This window comes from Emydura macquarii, unplaced genomic scaffold (assembly GCF_026122565.2).
Source record: "Emydura macquarii macquarii isolate MOO-44397 ecotype Brisbane River unplaced genomic scaffold, CSIRO-AGI_Emac_v2 contig_298, whole genome shotgun sequence".
Classification (NCBI taxonomy): Eukaryota; Metazoa; Chordata; order Testudines; family Chelidae; genus Emydura; species Emydura macquarii.
Window position 1 is genome coordinate 18329 of NW_027130435.1, and position 14734 is coordinate 33062.

At 51.2% G+C, this 14734-nt stretch overlaps 1 pseudogene; it reads left to right on the forward strand.

Moving 5' to 3' along the window:
• Window positions 1-7751: 7751 nt before the first annotated feature.
• LOC137156580 (duodenase-1-like) lies at window positions 7752-11313 on the forward strand (annotated as a pseudogene).
• The last annotated feature ends 3421 nt before the right edge of the window (window positions 11314-14734 follow it).

The following is a 14734-nucleotide window of genomic DNA, read 5'->3' on the forward strand; positions in this document are numbered from 1 at the left end:
AGGGCTTTGTCAAGCTGGGCCTTAAAAACTTCTAAAGATGGAGATTCCACCACCTCCCTAGGTAACCCATTCCAGTGCTTCACCACCCTCCTAGGGAAAAACTTTTTCCTAATGTCCAACCTAGACCTCCCCCATTGCAACTTGAGACCGTTGCTCCTTGTTCTGTTATTTGCCATCACTGAGAACAGCCTAGCTCCATCCTCCCTGGTACCCCCCTTTCAGGTAGTTGAAGGTTGCTATCAAATCCCTCCTCACTCTTCTCTTCTAAAGACTGAAGAAGCCTAGTTCCTTCAGCCTCTCCTCATAAGTCTTGTGCTCCAGCCCCTCATCATTTTCCTTGAACTTCGATATGTGCGGAGTCCTGCACGTAGATCAGAAGAATCCCAGGCACAGCTACAGACTGGGGACTGACGAGCTAGGCAGTAGTTCAGTAGAAAAAGACCAGGGGGTTACAGTGGATAAGAAGCTGGAGATGAGTCAGCAGTGTGCTCTGGTTGCCAAGAAGGCTAATAGCATATTGGGCTGCATTAGTAGGAGCACTGCCAGCAGATTGAGAGAAGTGACTATTCCCCTCTATTCAGCATTGGTGAGGCCACATTTGGAGTATTGTGTCTAGTTTTGCGCCCCCCACTACAACAAGGATGTGGAGAAGTTAGAGAGAGTGCAGCGGAGGGCAACAAAAAGGATTAGGGGGCTGGAGCACAAGACTTATGTGGGGAGGCTGAGGGAACTGGGCTTGTTCAGTCTGCAGAAGGGACTCGCTGCTCTGAGACGCGTGCTGGGAAGGAAGTGTGGAGCCGAGGCAACCCAGTGGGTGATTCAGTGCCGGCTGCTCTCCCCCCAGATGAGCTGCTGGAGCGGAGAAGCCGGGCGAGGTGCAGGGGATCGTGGCGCCAGATGTGCTGGGTTCCTGCCTCTGCTTCCAGAAGTTCTAGGGGAGGAGACGCCCTGTCCCAGAGGTTCTTTCCCCCGTGGGCTACTGCCTCTGGAGGGAGGTTGTTTTCCAGCCACCAGCTCCCTCCCTCATGCCCTCGATGTGTCAGCAGCCAGAGGCTGATGTTTCACGGGGACGCTGCATGAACCCAGAGCATACGTGTACGTGACTTGGGGTTTGCCAGTGGCTCTATGAATCCCCCGGGGTGGAGGCACAAGGGAGTTCGTTTTTCCAAGACACTGATGATGCTGATCCTCATCCTGGTGCTGCGGCCTTTCTTCTCCTCCTGGGGCTGGGGCTGTTGACTGACGGGGAATCGGGAGCTCTCTGGGCTCTTTGCAAATTGTGTCTCCTCCCCAGAGTCAGATGCATCTGCCAGAGTGATCGCTGCCTCCCCAGACCCAGCTCGGGAAGGGTTTGGAGGTGTGGGTGCGGGAGCCCAGGCAGCGGAGATGGTACCCAGATAAAGCCCCTGTGAGACAGAGAGGGAGACTGAGAACAGGAGAGAGACAGAGGGGATCTTAAGTGGGTGCCAGGAGCCAGGACTCCTGGGTTTTATCCCCAGTTCTGGGAGAGAAGTGGGGTCTAGTGGTTAGAGCGGGGAGGCTGGGAGCCAGGACTCCTGGGTTCTACTTCCTTCTTCATTTGTCTGAAACTTTTAAACTGAAGCTCTTTAGGGAAGGGACGGTGCCACAACAAGCGCAAAGAGGGGCTCCCATATTGGTTGGGGTCTGTGCCGTGTGCAGCACAACGGGGGACAATATAGAAATAACGGCCTCAGATTTTCAAACCTCCCTCATTGATTTGGAAGCCAAACCAACATCCCTGAGTCATCTTTGCCAACGTTCAGGTCTGAGCGACTCACAGACTTGCACAGTTTTAACTAAACTGATTTTAACCCACATCTGTCATTCGACTGGTTCAGCTCTGAATGTGGCTGCCCTGATATTGATTTCAACCGGGCCTGTAGTGTTAAAAACTTCCCAGGGGCCAGCTAGCCCATCCATCCCTGCCAGTTTACCCCCATTCCGTCGTGTGCCAGCCCTGTCCTTCAGCTTCACTAGTTCTTCCTTGCCCTTCTCTCCCCTCCACCCCGCTGTCTTTACACTGAATGTCGAGTTTTGGTTTCATCCAGCTTGGTTGAGATTTGTTCAGAGTTTTTCCACGGGAAATTTCTACTTTTCCTTGAAAACGCCAAAAGGAATTTGTTCTCCTATTCATATTTTATTAATTTTTTAAAAAGACATCTGGAGAGAGTGAGAAAAGAAAAAGAAAAAAATATACATATACATTTTATGCTATATAAACGTCCCGAAAATATTAAGTATTTGCTTCCTCACCTTAGCTATGCGTGAAACATTTCATTATCTCTAATATGAATGGTTAGAATATCAATCCCTTATTGTAATCCACAATTAACGAACCTGAGATACTTATAAAAATCCAACAGAAGAAAAATTACTGAATTCTGAGAAAGACTAGAAGCAAAATTCAGAGGCCGGAGATAGAGACGGGAGAGGAAGGAAGTGGGCAGAGAGGAGGGGGAGGTGAAGGCTGCCCATGCATTTGATTGGATCATTCAGATACGTCCAGGAAAGTATCCCATATCTTTGACAACGTTTCTGGGGTATCTCTGTAATGGTCTCCATTTCTTCCCAAGCTTAGGAAGTCCAGGCTCCAATCTTCTTTGGTTGTTGGTCGCTTTTTGGATTTCGCCATTATTAGTGCTCTGCTTAGCCAAAGTATTTCAGATTTATTCCGCTTCCAATTAACACCCATTCAGTTGAAAATTACATGTTTAATTTTATTTGATAGGGAAAAAATGACCTCTCCCCTTCAGTTCCGCCCAAAGCCCACGGGTCTAGGAGCTTTCCCAGAGCATATGGGTTAAGCAACCAACTTCTGAATCACAGCACCAATATTTGTCTTACTTAGTAGCACCTGTTTTGAACACGGGTCCAACACATCCTCCATGTGATTTGCTGCTGAATTAATCTTAAATGTAGGTCCAAGGAGCAGGCTGGAGCGCTGGTGAAAATTTGTTTCCACTTAGTTAGCAGAAAATAATTGGCCTAGTTCCTCCTCCCATTGCGTTTTTAGAGGAGCCGTGTTTAGTTCAAATATGGTGTTTAGTTCAAATCTGGATCCGTGTTTATATCAAATTTGGTGTTTAGTTCAAATATGGTGTGCGGGCAAACAGCCCAGGGCATCGTCTCTTGGGGGCCTATCACCCCTCCCGGGGTGTACACAAGAGTCTCTACCTTCATCCCCTGGATTCAGAAGATGATGAGGAAGCTGGAGCCCTGAGTCCTGCCGGGAATCGCTGGATGGGCCAGGCCTGTGCCACTTCTGTCCTGCTGCTCCACTTTTATATGGGAGTCATGGTGGGTAATCAGATGAATGTGATCTCCCAGTGCGACACTTCGGCCAAAAGGGACTAGGCAATCCTGGGATGCATAAACGGGGGAATCTCGATTAGGAGTAGAGAGGTTATTTTACCATTGGCTTTGGCCCTGGTGTGACGGCTTCTGGGATCCCGGTGTACATTCGGGGCCCAGGATTCAAGGAGGAGGTTGGTAAAATGGAACAGGGTCAGAGAAGAGAAACAAGCACAATTAACGGATTAGAAAACCTGCCTTATAGTGACAGAGTCAAAGGGTTCAATCTGTGTAGCTTAACAAAGAGAAGGTTATTGGGTGACATGATCACAGTCTGTAAGTACAAACACGGGAACAAAATTTTTAACAACAGGCTCTTCAACCTGGCAGAGGAATGGCTAACACCATCCAATGGCTGGAAGCTGAAGCTAAACAAATTGAAACTGGAAATAAGAAATAATTAACCACTGGGACGATATACCAAGGGTGGTGGTGGATTCTCTGACATTGACAATTTTTAAATCAAGACTGGACGTTTTTTTCAAAATGATCTGCTCTGGGAATTATTTGGGGGAAGTTGTATGGCCTGTGCTATACAGGGGATCAAACTAGATGATCAAAATGATCTCTTCTGGCCTTGGAATCTATGGATCTAGGTGTGGGGATGGATGGATGTACAGATGGCTGGGATGCATGAATGGATCAATGGATGGATGGATGGATGGATATGTGGGGAGAAGGGTGTCTATGGGGATTGATAGATGGATGGATGGATGGATGGAGGGATGGATGTACAGATGGCTGGGATGGATGGATGGATGGATTTGTTTGGGGACGAATGGATGGATGGGTAGAAGGGTGTGTATGCGGATGGATGTATGGATGGAAGCTGTGGAGGGGGATAGATGGATGGATGGAGGCTGTGGAGGGGGATGGATGGACTGATGTGTAGGGGGATGGGCGTGTAGGGATTTGGATGGACGTACGAATGGGTGGATGGATGAAAGTGGTGTAGCGTGATGGATGGATCAATGCATTGACGTGTTGAGGGAATGATGAATGGGTAGAAGATATGTAGGAGGATGGATGCATGAATGGAAGTGTCGGGGGATGGAGGTGTAGGGAGATGGCCCTTTCTTTATTTGAGGAAGGATGGATGGGTAAAAGGGTGTGTATGGGGATGGATGGATGGATTTTAGGATGGATGGAGGAGTAGGAGGATGGATGGATGAAGTGGTGGATAAGGGATGGATGGATGGATGAATGGAGGGGTATCAAAATGGATGGATGGATGGGCTTTTCCACCATCAGAAAGACATTTGCAACATTGTCTCACCCTCTTACCCTCAACCTAACCTGAAACAATTACCCAGAATTAAATCAACAAACTAATTTAACTAAACAAATAAGATCTGAACAATTCAAATATTAGATAGCTAGATAGGACTGGAAGGGACCTCAGTATGTCATCTAGTCCAATCTCCTGCATTGAGGCAGGTCTGAGACCATCTGTGACACGTGTTTATCTAACCTATTCTTAAAAATCTCCAATGATGGAGATTCCACAACCTCCCTGGGCAATTTATTCCACTGCTTCACTACTGTGCCAGTTAGGAAGTTTTTCCTAATGTCCAACCTAAGCCGCCCTTGCTGCAATTTAAGCCCGTTGCTTCTGGTCCTATCCTCAGCGGTTAAGGAGAACATTTTATCATCCTCCTATTTATAACAGCTTTTAGGTAGTTGAAGACTGTTATCATGTCCCCCTCAGTCTTCTCTTCTCCAGACTAAAGACATCCAGTTTTTTCAGTCTCCCCTCCTAGGCCATGTGTTCTGGAGCTTTAATCATTTTGTTGCTCTCCTCTGGACTTCCTCCAGTTTGTTCACAATGTTCCTGAATTGCAGTGCCCTTAACTGGACCCAATACTCCAGTTGAGGTCTAATCAGTGCGGAATAGAGCAGGAAAATTACTTCTGTGATCTTGCTTACAACACTCCTGCTAATACATCCCAGAATGTATTTTTGTTTTTCGTTGCAAGGCTGTGACACTGCTGACTCATATTTAGCTTATGATCCACTCTGACCCCAGGTCCCTTTCTCCAGCACTCCTTCCTCGGCAGTCACTTCCCATTTTCTATTTCTGCAACTGATTATTCCTCCCTAAATAGAGTGCTTTGCATCATTGCACTTGCGGCCTGTTTATTTCAGACCATCTCTCCAGTTTGCTGAGATCGTTTTGAATTCTAACCCTGTCCTCCACAGCGCTCGCAACCCCTCGCAGCTGGGTGTCTTCTGCATACTTTCAAAGGGTCATCTCTTCACCATTGTCTAAAAACCATTTAACAGAACCGGACCCAGAACTGATCCCTGCGGGAACCCACTCGTTACACCCTTCCTGCTTGGCTGGGAACCACTGATAAGTACTCTCTGGGAACGGTTTTTCCAACCAGTCATGCACCCACCTTAGAGTGGCTCCATCTAGACTGTATTCCCGAATTTGTGTATGAGAAGGTTATACGAGACGGTATCAAAAGCCTTACTAAAGTTGAGATGAATCACATCCACCACTTCGCCCTATCCACAAGACTTGTTACCCTGTCAGAGGGTGCGAGGTTGGTTTGCCGTGTTGTGTTCTTGGCAAAGGCATGTTGCTTCTAGACGCTTAGAATTTGAATGTTTGGTTATTTGCTCCATTCTCTTTCCAAAATGATGGGGACTGGTCTATAATTCCCTGGGTTCCCATATTCCCCTCTTTATAGATCAATGCAATCTTTGCCTTTGTTGGGTCCTCTGGGTTCCTTCCCGTTGACAATGAGTTCTCGACAATAATCACTGATGGCTCAGAGATCTCTTCAGACATAGACAGACAGACGGTCGGACGGATGGACAGACGGAGGGATAGATAGATAGATAGATAGATAGATAGATAGATAGATAGATAGATAGATGGTGCCGATATGTGGCCAACCCATTCTGACACTCAGAAGATCTCTTACTAAGCTGCCGGATTTTCAATGCTGCTGAGACCCAAGTTAGCCTTTGGGGGCTTAGGAAAGCTTGCGGAGGGATGTTAATGCTGCCTTTGGTGTCCCCGGGACCCCCAGACCTAAACACCAGAGAACCAAGATTCCCTCCTAAAGCAGCTTCACTCCCATCCCCGCTGGGGTGAAATTCTCCAGCCAAACTTTATTTCAATCTGACATGGCCCATCCCCGAACTCCCCGTGCGTAACTGCGGCACAAAAGTCTAGTGCCATCCCTGGCCGCGTGAACAGGGCCATGGTGAGCCAGGACTGGGCGTGTTATTTCCCGGAGGATACTGAGCTCCTGCACCGAACTCTGGGGCATGCACTTTAAAAGGGGCAGCAGCAAACTGGGGAGAGGCCAGGACGAGGCTAGCAAACGATTTGCGGGCTGGGGAAAATGCCTGCCAGAGAAATAAAGGAACCGCCCGGCCGAGCGAACCATTGACTTTCTGGTTCAGCGGCCAAAGCGTAAAATCCGGGGGAGGGGGAGATTGGGTTCCTACCAAAAAGGATTTCTTTCTCGCCCAAGGGAAAACCCTAAAAATACTTTGATTCCAAGCCAAAAGGTTTCCGTTTTTCATTTGCTTTGGGCTGTTTCCTTTGGCCTGAGGCAAATTTTTTTCCCATTTTGGGTTCCATTTTGGGCCCTTTTCAGGTGTTTTTCACCCTTATTTTCTTTAATTAGCAGCGTTTTGAACCCAAAATGTAAATTTGAAACAAAAAGTTGATCCAGAATCCTTTTATTTTTCCTCGTGCTTTTTCATTCGTTTTCAGCCCCTTCCTTCAAACCGAAACAATTTTGGGGGGGGTGTTTTTTCATTTCATTTCAGGTCGGTTAGTAGGGTTTTTTTCCACACTTTTAAAAAAAAGTATTTAAAAAGAATAACTCCCTCCACTTCTACACAAAACAGAGTTTCCAAACAAAAAGTTAAGATGCTTCGTTTCACAGTGGCCAGAATGAAACTTGTCTCCTTTTCCGGGAATTGCATTTTCCGGCAAATTGGGTATTTGCTGAAAAAGTTTTGCCGTTCCAGTAGTGAGAACGGGGCAGGGAAATAGAATAAGCCATAAGGCTCAGGCGAGTCTCAGGCGGCAGGAAAATGGGGCCGGGGCTGCTAAGGAATCCCTAGTCTAGTTCTCTGACAGGGCAGATGGCCAAGGGGTGACCCACAGACAGACAGACAGACGGATGGCTGTGTATGAGCTCACCAGACAAGGCCGGCCAGGGTTAGGGGCTGATCCAGAGGAAGGTTGGGTGGGGTGGGGTGAGGGGCTGATTTGGGGGACACCATGCTTGGGGGACCCAAGGGTCTGACCTAAACCAGAAGAGGGCTGGCCTGTGGGATTAGATCAGGACCATGGTTCCACACTCCAGCCTCCTTTTTGATGCCCTCCCTGTCTCTGTGCAGCTTGGGTCATTGGGGGCCAGGAAGCCTCGCCCAGCACCAGGCCCTACATGGCCTACGTGTAAATCGGGTCAGCGGGAAGCTGCGGCAGGTTCCTCATCCGGGAGGATGTGGTGGTGACAGCGGCTCATTGTAACTGCAACCTGGGGTAAGAAACATGCCGTCCCCAGCCAGTCCCTGGCCTGGGGCGGGATAGGGGCCGGCATGTTGTTGCCCAAAGACTAGATGTGTGTTTGGGATGTGAAAATTACAAATTTGCCTTCAACAACGAGAACTTGGACAATGACATCATACTGATCAAAGTACCGCCCCCATTCTATCACCCCGCCCCCAGTGACCTCACACTGCTTCAGACACTACCCCCATCCTATCACCCCGCCCCCAGTGACCTCACACTGCTGCAGGCACCACCCCCATCCCATCACCCCACCCCCAGTGACCTCACACTGCTGCAGGTCCTGCCCCCATTCCATCCCCCTGCATCCCTGTGACCTCACACTGCTGCATGCACCACCCTATCCCATCCCCCAGGCCCAGTGACCTCACACTCACTCCCTGGACACATGTCCATGCTCTGGCCTGGCTGTGCTGGCCCTCGCCTGCTCTGATTCCTGCTCTGATCTGGATCTGTTTTTTTCTTTCTCTCACCCGTGGCAGCTGTCGCATGACGCGGAGCTGAGCGAGTGGGTAGGATCCCTCCCCCTGCCGGAGGCTGATCACCACGTCAGGCCAGGCTCCGAGTGCAGTGGGGCCAGGTGGGGTTGGACCGGCATGAACACCACCACTGACAGGCTGCAGGAGGCAGAGCAGGAGGTGGTGCTGGACGGGCTGTGCAGAGAGCGGTACCAACATTACAACCCCAGCACCATGCTGTGCGCCGGCAATGCCAACACCAAGAAAAAAGCATTTGAGGTAAATGTCCCCCTGCCTGGAGCCGCTGGCCTGCTGCCAGCTGAGCTGATGGAAACCACATGGCCGTGCCTCTCCCATGCTGCACTGATGCGGGAAGGGACGCCGTGGTGCATCATGGGAGACGCAGCCCAGCCAGGGATGTCTCTGGTGCAAGGCACTGATGGAAACTGGGTGAAATTTATCACAAGTAACAAGGAAATGGCTACTCTGAGCCGGGGGCTCTTCCGCTGGAAGCATCGGAAGAGGAGAGAGACCTGGGCATGTCAGTCGATGCAGGACGGCTGTGGTCTGCGGCCGGGTGCAAGGCCAATGCGACCCAGGGATGGAGCAGCCGAGGTGCCTCCAGCAGGCAGAGGGGAGGTTTTAAGGCCAGTTGGTAAAGGCTCTGGGCAGAGCACAGGTGGAATCTGATGCACATTTCTGGGCAGCTGTGTCCCAGAAAGAAGGATCCCAGCTGGTGCCAGTGCTGAGAAGGGCTGGTGGGATGCTCAGGGGAACGGAGAGTCAGCCTGATGAAAGAGCTGGACTTGTTCAGCGCAAAACACAGGCTGAGCGGGGTCTGGTTGCTGTAGAAATACTGTGGGGGGGAGGAAACACCAGGCAGGGAAAGAAGCCAATGGAGCTAAAGGACAATCCAAATGGGAATAAATGGGCCAGGACCAATGGTGGCCGGAGATGGGGACAAGGTTTCTGTCCATCAGAGGTTGGAGGACCTGGAACAACCTCCAAGGAGAGGGACTGGGTGGGAGGAAATGATGGAGCTTCATATTTATGGATGGGATGACACGGCGGGGCTGCCCGTGATGGCTGGAACTGCACTCGATGACCCAGTAGGGTTCTTCGAATACTGTGTTCCCATTAGGCCATGAGGCACCTGAAACACAACTCTCATGATGCCCCGTGACGGGACATTTTGGGGCTTTGATTTTTTTAACAAAATGTTCCAGGGAAAATGTTGATGACAAATCACCCCATTTCACCTCCCTATTTTATGACCATCTCTACTCTTCCTCATCACGGGAAGGTCTACTGGAGAACTCAACCCTGAGGCTACCCAATAGACAGGACCTTGGGCAAAATCCTGGCCCTGCAGACGTTCATCGGAGCTTCGCCGCTGACGTCCGTAGCATCAGGATTGCGCTGGAGTTGAGGAGACGTCAAAGCATTTCCATCCCGTGGGAAATGGCGACATTCCCCCCTTGGCTTTCAAAGAAAAGCTGAGATTTCAAAATTTTCGGCAGAGTGGAAAATTCCGAAAAGCACGTTTGACTCACAAATGTCGAAATGCTTTGTTTCGACATTATCCACCGCAAGGCAATGTGCTGAGATGAGGACAGTGATTGAAATGTTTCCTTCTGTGCGCACAAATGGGAGAAAGTCCAGAGAAGAAAATAGCAACAGTAAAAAAATGATCAGAGGTTTAGAAAACCTGACCCATGGGAAAGGCTGCAAGAACTGGGCGTGTTTAGGCTAAAGATGAGGCTGAAAGGGGGGATATGAGGACCCTCTTCAAATATGTTCAGGGCTCTTATAAAGAGGAGAGTGATCAAACATTTTCCATGTCCAGTGAAGCTAGGACAAGAAGAAACAGGCTTCATCTGCAGCCAGAGAGATTGTGGTTGTGTATTGTGAAAAACTTTCTAACTCTAAGGAGAGTTGAAGGGTAACTAGGGTTGTTCTGGCATCTCCATCGCTGGAGGTTTGTAAGACCAGGATGGACAAACACCTGTCAGGGATGATCTAGGTTTATTCACTCTGGCCTCAGTGCAGGGGGTTACACTCGCTGCCCTCTTGAGGTCCCGTCCAGCCCGACATTTCTATGATTCTAAATTCTGGTTTCTTGAGCTCACCCAAAATACTTAATTGCAAACAATTTGGACATTAAGCTGCAGTTCCTTAGACGCGCATTACCTTCTGGGAGCTGTAGTTCAGGCCGCTATTTTCCCTTGTGTAGTCCCAGCCTGGACTATATCTCCCACAATGCACCGAGACTTGATATTCCCATGATGCCCCAGACAGCTCAGGCAGAGGCCAGCCCAGGTTGCATTGGGAGATGTAGTCCTCAAGAGAGCCCAGCCCTTAGGGAGACTGAAGACCTGAACGACAAATCCCATAAGCCAAGACACGGATAGGTAAAAGCAGTTGAACATTTTGTTAAACTGATGCCACACTAAATGTTTTAGGTCATTTAAAAAAAAAAAAAGACATTTTCTCATTTGGGAGGAACTGACCCGAAATTTCCATTTTCTTGATGCAAAAATGGAAACTTGTTGGGAATATCAAAAGCAAAATTTCTCTGTGTAAAGTTACAATTTGTGGATACTGCCCTTTCCAGCCTTCTGCCCAGCTGTGGATTTCACACTCTGCCGACCCTTTTCCAGGCGGGGTCTGTTTGATGTCAAGAGCTGGGCCTTCGGAAGCAGAGATCAGCCGTCCCCCATAGAATCTGAGATCTCTGGGGGACAGGCCGGGCTGGGTAATGTCGGTCACTGATGTTATTCTCCGTATTGGCAGGGCGATTCCGACGGGCCGCTGGTGTGTGACGGGGTGGTCCAGGGCATCGTCTCCAATGGAGATCTGGCCAGGTGCCCCCCCAGTGTATACACGAGAATCTCCAAATTCACCCCCTGGATCAATGAAACACTGCAGAAACTGAGTTAAAGGAGACACGCCAATTTAAAGGGCCAGCTAGGCCATACCAGGCTCCCTTCTGGCATGTAACCCCTGAGGGACTTTAGAGCCGAGTATTTTTTTCTGCTGTTAGAGAAATGCTACAAAGGGCTCAGTCTGGAAATCACCTTGTGTCTGGAAATGCCCCAGCGATGTTTGAAATTTTCTTCTCTTCTGTTGTCACCCCAGCGGCCGGTCAACGTTCGAGGCCCTGCCTGTGTTCTGGATGGCAGCACAAATTGATAATTGAGTCTGGCATTTCCTTTGATGGGATCTGGTTGATTTACCAGGAATCTTGAAAGTCAGAATCAAACAGCAGCAGAGAGCTCCTCTGTTCGCAGTCCCGAGCCTGCCTTTCCAGCCAAGACTCTGTGCCCAAAAAGCTGCTTCTCTCATGCTGTGTCTGTCCAGATTTATACTCGGCGCCTGCCGCGCTTCTGTCCCCAGGTCTCTCTGTTTGGGTCTTGTCTTCGCCCAACCCGAGACCAGGAATGGGGCCATGTCATTTGGACAGCCAACCTATCACCATGAAGCGTGGCTGGGCAACTTAAGCAGTCCCTGACAATCGCACATCGAAACAATTGTGTGAAAAAGATTGAAATTTTGAATGTTTTGCTTCATGCATTTTAAGCTGGGCCCAACTTTTATTTATTTTCAGGGTTTTCCTTTTTTTTTTTCTCTCCACTTCCCACAAGTATTTGACTATTTGTTATTTATTATGTTGATACTGAATAAAATACGTGTTGTTTGGAGAATTCACCCTGCCTTTTCCCTCCCTGGCCTGTAGACTGGATGTTGTGTTCATGAATGATGCAGGGTTGGGTGACGATAATGGGGCTGGGAGGCAGGAAGAAGGGAAGCTGGGTTGAGCCTCAGAGAACATTAGGGCTAAGTAAGAACAAATAGGCCCCGATATTAGGACGTGTTTAGGTGCCTAACTCCCCTTGACCTCACAGGGAGTAGAAATACCTTTGAGGATCTGGGCCCAGGCTCTTCCCTTCAGCAAATCTCAAAGCACTTTACCAAGGCGGTCAGGATCATTATCCCCAGATGGGGAAACTGAGGTGCAGAGAGGGGATGTGACTTGCCCAAGGTCACCCAGCAGCAGAGCCAGGAACAGGACCCAGGTGTCCTGAGACTCTGGCTACTAGCCCACACTGCTGCCCCCCAACTCTCAGCCCCTCCCTCAGGTGGCCCCAGGCCCCACGACCCTCCCAGCCCCTCCACGGTGCTTGCTAATTTCACTTCCCATCTTGTAGCCTTTGCAGTCAGTACAGATCTGATACAAAGGTCTCCAGCCCTCAATTCCCTCCTGACCCATGTGGTCTGGGGCAGGCGCAGGGTCCCCCAGGGCAGGATGGGTCTCTGGTTACAGGCTTGGGGCTGTAACACCCACAGGCTAAAGACCAGATTTGTCTGGGAGATATTCCCAGAGCTGCCCTCCGGTGCCCTGGGTCCCCCCATCCCGACACGCCGCACTAAGAGATCACGTGTGGTCAAATGATTCGGCCGCTCCAAGGCCAGAGGCACCACAGGGCTCGTCCCGTCGGATCCCTGCCTGCCCCGGCCCCAAGTTAATCCCGGTTTGAACTAGGGCCGAGCTGTCAGAGAAACGTCTCCATCCCCATGGATGGGAAATCCAGCCCAGCCCTGGGAAGCAGTGTCTGTGAACCTGCCCTGGGCCCAGCTGCCGAAGGGATTTGAATGGGCTTTTCCCAGGCAAAGACTTTCCAATCTGGAGAGTTGTGGGGAGGTCGGTCTCACCCCAGCCCCCCATTACAACTGGCTAATTGTCCTCCCGCGCCATCTGCTGGCATTTCCCCTCCTGTGCTCGTGGCGCACCCCTCGGTATTTCGCCCCCTGCACTGACCTGGGTTAGGTTCAGATGGACATTTGATCCCTGTAGCAAGGTGCTGTGGCCTTCCTCGGAGCCCGGGCCCAAGGAAGGGTCGCTTTGCCCCCGCTGGACAGAACCAGGCCCTGCAGGCCCAGCCACCCAGAAGCAGAGAGGCGGAGCCAGGCCCAGGGCAGGAAGTATAAAAGGCTGGCCCAGCAGCTCAGTTAGGGGGAAGCTGCTGCCGGAGGCAGACGTGTCTTCCCAGCAGCTGCAGCCTAGGCCTGACCCAGGCCCTGCGGCTGTTTGGTGTAAATGCCCCGCCCCCTGGAGCCGCCAGACCTTGCCGAGCAAGCCAGGCCCGGGCGACTGGAGGGGGCTGCCCAACCCTGGTGACTGTGCAGGGCTGCTGGACCCTCATAGCTGGGAGAAGCCAACCCCGCCCGCTGGATGGAAGAAGCTCCCGGAGGCCGGTCCTGACCTGGAGGAGCTGCCTGACACCAGGGAACCCCGGGAGCACCATGACCCAGAGTCTATGAAGAGGCCGATCGATTATTTGTCACTAGAACAGTTTTCAACCTGTTCCCCTTTTGTCATAGAATCATAGAATATTAGAGTTGGAAGGGACCTCAGGAGGTCGTCCAGTCCAGCCCCTGCTCAACGCAGGACTAACCTCTGGGGTCTGACCAGCTGCTTGCCCAGGCAGCTTTTCTCCTTGTGGTTCCCTTTGCAGCTCAGCCCTGGCCAGTGGGGACCCCTCCAGCCCCGTATGGATTCATTCTCTGCTGTCACCCCCCAGCTCCCCGTTCCCAGGGCCCAGCCTAGCGCATTACGCACCAGCCCAGCCTTTGTCTGTGGAGCCAATTCCCCCCACGCCCGGCGGATGCAGCGGCTGCGCTGGATTCGCGGCTCGGGTCGGTCGCTCATTCACGGAATCTCGCTTGTTTTGTTAACTTCATTTTTATTCATTCCTGTCTCCAAACCAGCGAGCGAGATGCACCAGGCCGCTCAGCAGCACGGGGAAGGGGAGGCGGGATGGAGAAGATCAGCGCCGTCGATTGAGCTGCCCTCAGTGCAGCCTTCGTGGAGTTCCCTTTCCACAAGTGAACGCCCGCTGGCCCGGCCGGCGCTGGGACAGGGTGTTTGCAGCAGGAGGGGCCACCCCGGGGTGATTAACACATGGGACAGGCCCGGTGAGAACGGGGTTTTCACACGAGTTAGCAGGGCAGGGACAGACGAGGATCTCCCATGAACAGCCCCTCGGCCAGCTGACACGGGAGAGCTACAAACCCCCGCGTCTTCCCCAGGACTGGGCTCTGTCCCTCACCCCAGCGAAGAGTCTGGCTGAGGGCTGAGATTTCCAAGGGAGCTGACGGGAGCCAGGCTTGAACCCGGCTCCTAACTCCCCTAGGCTCCCTGCCTTGAGGCTCACGGGTTAGGCGCTGACTGAACAAAGCGATAGCTGCGAGGGCTCAGCCAGGGGGTCTCAGCCCCTCTGCAAAGCAGGTCCCACGGCTGAGACTCCGCAAAGGGCAGAAGCGGTGCAGCTCCGCCCCCTGCAGTGATTCCCGGCAGGGC